General features: G+C 38.6%; 1 long non-coding RNA gene across 1 annotated transcript in view; it reads right to left on the minus strand.

Annotated features, from left to right (window-relative positions):
* Nucleotides 1-436: 436 nt before the first annotated feature.
* The window catches only part of LOC130588717 (uncharacterized), a 7,398-nt gene continuing 748 nt past the window's right edge, over nt 437-7,086 (minus strand). Inside the window, exons 2-3 of the long non-coding RNA XR_008967015.1 lie at nt 6,810-6,854; nt 437-1,421 (exon numbers count right to left, since the gene is read on the minus strand). This is a non-coding gene — a long non-coding RNA (uncharacterized LOC130588717). The remainder of the gene's footprint in view (nt 1,422-6,809; nt 6,855-7,086) is intronic.

Below are 7,086 nucleotides of genomic sequence, written 5' to 3' on the forward strand. Positions count from 1 at the left end.
TACCCTCAGTCACTTCACAGATGGCACCGTGTTAGGTGGGAGTATTGATTTCAGGAAGGCTCTGCAGASRGMTCTGGACAGGCTGCATCCATGGGCTGAGGCCAATGGGGTGAGGTTCAACAAGGCCAAGGGCCGGGTCCTGCCCTTGGCTCACAACAACCCCAGGCAGTGCCACAGGCTGGGACAGAGGGGCTGGAAAGGACCTGGGGGTGCTGTGACAGCAGCTGAACATGAGCCAGGGTGTGCCCAGGTGGCCAAGAAGGCCAATGGCATCCTGGCCTGGATCAGCAATGGTGTGGCCAGCAGGAGCAGGGCAGGGATTGTCCCCCTGTCCTGGGCACTGCTGAGGCCACACCTCSAGGGCTGTGTCCAGTTCTGGGCCCCTCCCTGCARGAAGGAACTGAGGGGCTGCAGCGAGTCCAGAGAAGRGCAACGGAGCTGGGGAAGGGTCTGGAGCACAAATCCTGTGAGGAGCAGCTGAGGGAGCTGGGGGTGTTCAGCCTGGAGAAAAGGAGGCTCAGGGGTGACCTTCTCACTCTCCACAACTTCCTGAAAGGAGGCTGTAGCCAGGTGAAGGTCAGCTTCTCACAAGTAACAAGCAATTGAACAAGAGGAAATGGCCTCAAGTTGGACCAGGGGAAGTTTAAGTTGCATAMTAGGAAAACTTTCATCATGAAAAGGTGTCATTGTCATTGGCACAGGCTGTCCAGGGAGTCACCATCCCTTAGGCTGTTTAAGAGATAGGTAGATGTGGCTCTTCATGGCATGGTTAGTGTTGGACTTAGCAGTTCTGGATTAACAGTCAGACTCAATGATCTTAGTGGTCTTTTCCATCCTAAACAACTCTGTGATTCTATGACATTTTTCCTTTGGCAACCATTTGGATTTCTTCAAGAGTCTAAATTTTGCAGAGGAGTATTCCTTTCTTCTGTTCATGGGTRGCTCCTGATAGTAGCCAGCACTGTTCCTCCAGCTGTTGAATTTTTATCTGCATGACAGGATGAAGAGTAGCAACTCCTCAACGYCAACAATAGAGTAATAGTGATTTATTACTGGAAATAACTCATGAACTCRTTACAGCAACCATGTCACAACATCAAGTGCCTGTAATTAGCTGCAGTACATTAGGGTATGGTGTACCACCTCACTGTAATGACATGCATTTGTTCTGGCTGATTTTTGGACTAAAACTTTCAGTCTGTCATTTTTAAGTCGATTATCCAGTCTTCCTGGGCAGGTCTCCCAGAGCATATAGTCTTTTCTGTACAATGACCAAGAAAACATTGAATACTTGGTGATGTGGGGTAGATGGGTGTGGTTTGGTTTTGTTTTTAATGGTAAAGGAGTGTCAGCTGAATGTTGAAGTTCTGGAAAAACAGAAATGGCTATCTCAGATGGCCAGTTAATTTCTTCTGTATACTCTGAAAAAAAAAAAAAAAGTCACTTTCRTTATAAAAATGGTCTATCACATTTTCTGTAGTGGTGTCTTCAATGGATTAGTAAGGTATGTTATTTTAAAATCAGAACTTGCTTCCTGACACATACACTTGCCATCCCAACCTCTGCAAAGAGGAAATGGTATAGTTCAACAGAACACAGCAGCACAGCAACAAAATGGAGCTCAATGTGTTGAGCTCTAAGCCCCTTATGTCTATAGAGAAGCATGCTGGAAAGCTCTTGTAAGGAGGAAGGAAGGAACTGAGGAAAAAACACATGATGTCCTGTTTCCAAGCTCACCCTCATGATGCCATTTGAGTTAAATGAAGAATTTTCACAGAGGTATTCACGCTAGTTTTGAGAGCTACAAATACTGCAAGGAGACTAAGTGACTAGAAAATAAACCTAAATAAGATACATGAAAGGTAAGCAGCACGGTCTCTGACTCGATCTGAGTATTTTTAGTGAGTATCTGCTTCCTACATGCAAAGAAACAAGAATCCTGTTTCAGCTTTTKTATACAAAAATGGGGACCTGCTTTCCAGATAGAGCCAGAGGAGCTTATTGATTCTCCTCCCTCTGTCATTCTAAGAGTTTCTCTCTTCTGGTGGATTCCTGTTCATACTGACCAGCATTAATGTAGCTCATTCATATAACACTTCCAGAATGTGTCCTTGATAYACCCAAACTGTTTAGCACCACACAGCTTTGCTATACTGTGCCAGGACTATGCTAACAGTTTGGACTTTTTGGGAATACTTATCCAGTTTAAATTAAGATCTTACTGTAAAATACTTTTAATAATCTCTGGCAGGAGTTTAATAAAGTAAGCAATAAATACGTCTGTAAAAGAGTTGAATGTCACAGAGAAGTAGGGCACATGACAATAATCTGCATTACAATGTCTAAAAGAGCAACCATTTTGGCTGTGATTTGTGTGGTTAGCTTATACACACACACACACACACACAAAAGACAAATTCCATTATGTAAAATATTCTTTCACTTTTTGCAGTCAGCATAACTGGAAATACAGCTTGTGGCAGAAGCCAGCATTGTCTCAGTCTGCATGCATCCTCTCCCAAGCTGCAGGCAAATCTTTTGCTATTCATTCTTATTCCATTAGACTCAATTGCATTAAAGTGCATCTTTTATACATAAGATGTGACTATTTATTTAACTGCTCATAATTTATTTCCTCATATCAAAGTAGCACCTAGACATTCCAGTGAAGTTTTAAATGTCATTGTGCCTCTTACTTTGCAAATACTTTACAAGAAATAGACCCTGCAATCCCCATATTTATAACTGAAAAGAGCAGGCTACACAAAGGGGGAAAATTAAACTATTTTGGTCAAGGTGATATGGCAAAGATATCTTGGTTGGTTTCTTGATTCCACCATACATATTGGTAGCAAATTTCCGAAGTTGGAAACATGATGCCCATTTGCAGTTAATTACTGAAAATGGTGGTATTCTCAAGTCATCCATTAATATCAGTCATTCTGGTTATGAGACATACCGAACCCTTGTAATGCTGATAAGCTACTTTAAGCCTCAGAGGGGGGTGCATTTTAGCAGTGGATAAAGCTTGATTATCTCATATGCATAATTCTCTGGACTTTCTCTAACTATTAACTATTTTCAAATCAATGGTACCAGCCTGTGCTCCTTCAAACATGTCGGCAATGTATATAAACTAAGAAATCCACCTTCTTTTAACAGCTACATAGCTTCATTCTTTCRAAGAATATTTTACCGAGTGTTCTTTAGTCTTCCTGCAGAGCATCTCTCACCCTTTACCTTGTTCATGTTACTATTTTTAGAAGCCAGAGATGTAAACATATTCTCTAAAATGGAAGATTGCAAGGCCAGTTGAAAAGTACAGCTGTTGGAATTCTTACACATGGTGGTATAAAAATCATTGTAGAAGAACATGGGACCAGTCAAAATCAAGTAGTGATTTAGCTTCAAATGGTCCAGTCAATTCTAAAACAATGTTTATAGAGGTCTGGGATGCTATTGCACTATAAAACATACTGGTAGATAAGTACAGCAGAACTTTCAGAACGCTTTATGACTCATGTCACAAGAGCCTCAAGATACATTTAGTATAAATTCTTCATGTTTTGCTAGTAATTTAAATTATTTTCTAGATTTTTACCATCTTTTCCAGGCTCACTTACACTCCTGAGGTAAAGAGAAAAATGAAATACAAGCTCTATGAGTGTTTCTCTTAGAGAAGAACATTACAAGAAGCAAAGAGGAAATGCTGTAATCAGCACACACAAGCTTTGAATGATTTAATACAGAAAGTGAAAATAGAAATACAAATCTGTTYCTCCCCAAATATTTCCTGGCTTAAGGCAAAGTCAAATTTGTGTCTGAACAGTTACTTCCAAGGTAGTCCAAATGTTTCTATTTTAAAAAAAAAATCATAATTTTTTTTTAAAAATCACAAAAAATTATACTTCTTTTCCCCAGTGCTTTTAGGAAAAAAAATGTTTCTCTGTCACAGGGTTTAATACTTAAGGCCAGCTAGAAAATGTGGCAGCTGTTCAACAACTGTTTGAGGTGAATTGTAGACAAAAGTACTTTTATWTGTGGAAATTCAGCCCTCCCATTTCAAACCAGAAAACCAGGCAAGATGCCAGGAGCTAGAGGCTGTAGYATGTTTTGAAGGGGGAATTCACCTGCCAAATCATGAGCTTGTTGAGCACTCCATGACTTTCCACATCCCCTCTTCCAGAATAGACTCTGAAACAGCCTCTGCTTGTGTTGTAGCCTGGAAGGATTAGAAACCGTGACCTATTCCCATGATCCTTCCCTAGACTTTTCCCACCAATGTTATTTTGAGTATATTCTGTGTCCTGTATAATAATTTTTATGCATACAGAGACTTCTATCATGCAGCTACACTACTCACAGCCTTTCTTAATGTAAGACTGAAAAKTTTCAGAAACACTTATGACAGCTTTCTAAACTACACTGACTTCWGTCCATTCAAAACTGATTTAATACCTGATCTAGATGAATCAGCTGATGAATAAAATGGGAAGGCAGACTTCCTGTTTCCAATAATTATTTAACCACAAAGTTTAGATCAATGTTTCTATTTAATTTCTTATCTGTACTTCCTGGGCTCAGAACTGAATTGTTTCAGTGGAAATTTAGTAGTCTGTCTGCTGAGAACACTACCTAGGTAAAACTTCTGAGTGAGCCACAAAACATGTAAAAACATTGACTGGAAAGCACCCGTTTTTCTTCTTTCTGACATTACAATAAGCAGGTGAACTAAAGCACCATCTTCAGCACCCTTAAAAGTAAACCACTTCAGCATAACTTCAACTTAGCTTCACTGGTTTCCCAACACAGCTAAGTGCATGAAGAGTTTGTGCTTTCCAGTCTTACAGTGGTATTGATTAATACATTTAGAGTATAAACCCTGTATATTGAGCAGCTGAGGAAGCCAGGTCACTGACATAATGCACTACCAAACCATTGTGTTTTCTTTATAATTCTACAAGTCTCCATAGCATGCAAATTTGACACTCTTCCAAACCAGAGGGACAACTACAGACAATATTGCAGTGGGGACTTTTCATTTTTTAAACAATTCTTCTCTTGGAATTAAGCACTATTTTGCTCTTCCTGTAATCTGGAGCAACTGCCTGTTTTCTCAGTTGTAACTGTCAGCCATGGTTAGCAGAGTTTTCATGAATACAGAGCTGTCTGAAGCATGGAAGAAGACTTGGAGTATCTCTTTAGAGCAGACTCATTCYAGAGACTATGCTTCTGTTTTTATGGCATAGTCAGAGCAATACAAAGTAAGAAAAGCAGCAGCATCTATGATCACCAAGATCTTTATGATCATCAAGAAGCACAGCCATGAAAGAAACCCTTTTTGAAACGTATTATTCCAGTGGTATCTTGTTTCATTATAGCTCTTAAAAAAAAAAGAAATGGGCATTCTTTGGAAATGTGCTGAATGTGAGGAAAATGGAACATTCTTCCCCATCTGCTGGAAATACTCTAAAGTAAACAAGGGTGCTAAGTACTGGGYAGAAATACTGGAAGTAATTTTTAAAAATAACACAAAGGCAGATGCCAATGGAGGCCCCTGGTCCTCCGCCTAGGCTTAGCACTGGAAAGAAATTACGGTTTGGGAAAATCTACAGAYAGCTGCCAGATGGCTAATCATGGTTAGTGGAGAACACAAAGAGCTTTGCCTGATGAACAGGCTTAGAAAAATAACAGATGTCCCAAAAAAAGAGAAAATTTTACAGATTCTGCAAAGTCTGGAGTCACTGTAAATTTATACMGTCTGGTTCATAAGTCAAACCCTTCATTTAAATACAAGACCTTGCTTAGATGTTGATTGTCGTCTAGGAAATAGACTGCTAGGAAAGGCTTTAGCAAACTTGGATCTGAGAGGAATGGTTCAGGATTTAACTATACTACTAGTATACCACAACCAAYATGAGACTAAGATGATCAAATTAACCAAACTCCTCCTGCTGTTTAATTAGGTGGGCTAGGAAGCATTTCCATACCTACATTAGACATTAGGTGACATTGTATTAGTCACCTAATATACCTTAGGAAAGTCAGCAAATACAATCATCAATAAGAATCCAAAGAAGTGACCTAGGTAATATAACGCATTCATGATAATTAGAGAAACCTGTTTAGATTCACAGAAGAGTGAGTTGTATGTCCATTGTATCAATATTAAAAAAAAACCAAAAACAAACAAACAAACAAACAAAAAAACCCAGAGGTCCTAATATTAGAAACAGAGAAGATTAAACATTGAAATTTGCTGATTTTAAAGAAATCTATTGCTTAAAGCAATTTATTTGAAGCATTATTTGGCTTAGGTAAACAATAAAGGACAAATTTTCTTTTCCTTCCAGTAGCTAAAATTGATAAAATTGATATAGTACCCTGAATATCATTGAACCATGTTTGTATCTCTCCAAAAATCTTGTTCCTTGTTTTTTCCTCCTTTTTACCTTGACAGTTGTGGCCCTTTTCACATAACTTATTTTGTTGTTATTTTCACTCATTCTTTTTTTAGCACTAGGGCTTGAAATAGGAAGTGGATTCACTGTGTTTCCTTTCCTTTCAAGCTGTATGTCAGTCAGTCAAGCAGTTAGCATCCTGCCCTTCACCATTACACTGTAGCTTCATTTCAGAAAGAAATTGACACTAGTACGGTCATCCATGCTTCAAAAATCAAGATATGTTTCAAAAATCAACTGTACTGAAAAGATATACATTGTAGAAAATGCACCATTAAAAGCTGAAAATGTAATGACCTCTGTTGCTCTGACATTTCTTTATAGTTGGGATAGATTCAATTTACTTACCTGGGTAGCTCATTTTTTGGAAAACTGAGGATGAAAACTGACCTGCTAGAAGACAATGGAAAAAAAAAAAACTAACTTCACTGAGTATAGAATTTCCTTGTATTTCTTTTACCTATTAAATTTTTCCAAAGAAACATTGTTTTTCAGTCTCCATTTATACATAGGCAACATTACAAAACATTTGAGCATTACATTTTTTGTTCAGAAAACAGAATTAAGTTACTTGCAGAAATTCAATTCTGTCTGTCAGAGGTGGTTTTTGGTTGGTTTTTTTTTT

Source organism: Malurus melanocephalus, unplaced genomic scaffold (assembly GCF_030028575.1).
Source record: "Malurus melanocephalus ecotype Western Australia unplaced genomic scaffold, MMel_1.1 scaffold_18, whole genome shotgun sequence".
In the NCBI taxonomy this organism is placed as follows: domain Eukaryota; kingdom Metazoa; phylum Chordata; class Aves; order Passeriformes; family Maluridae; genus Malurus; species Malurus melanocephalus.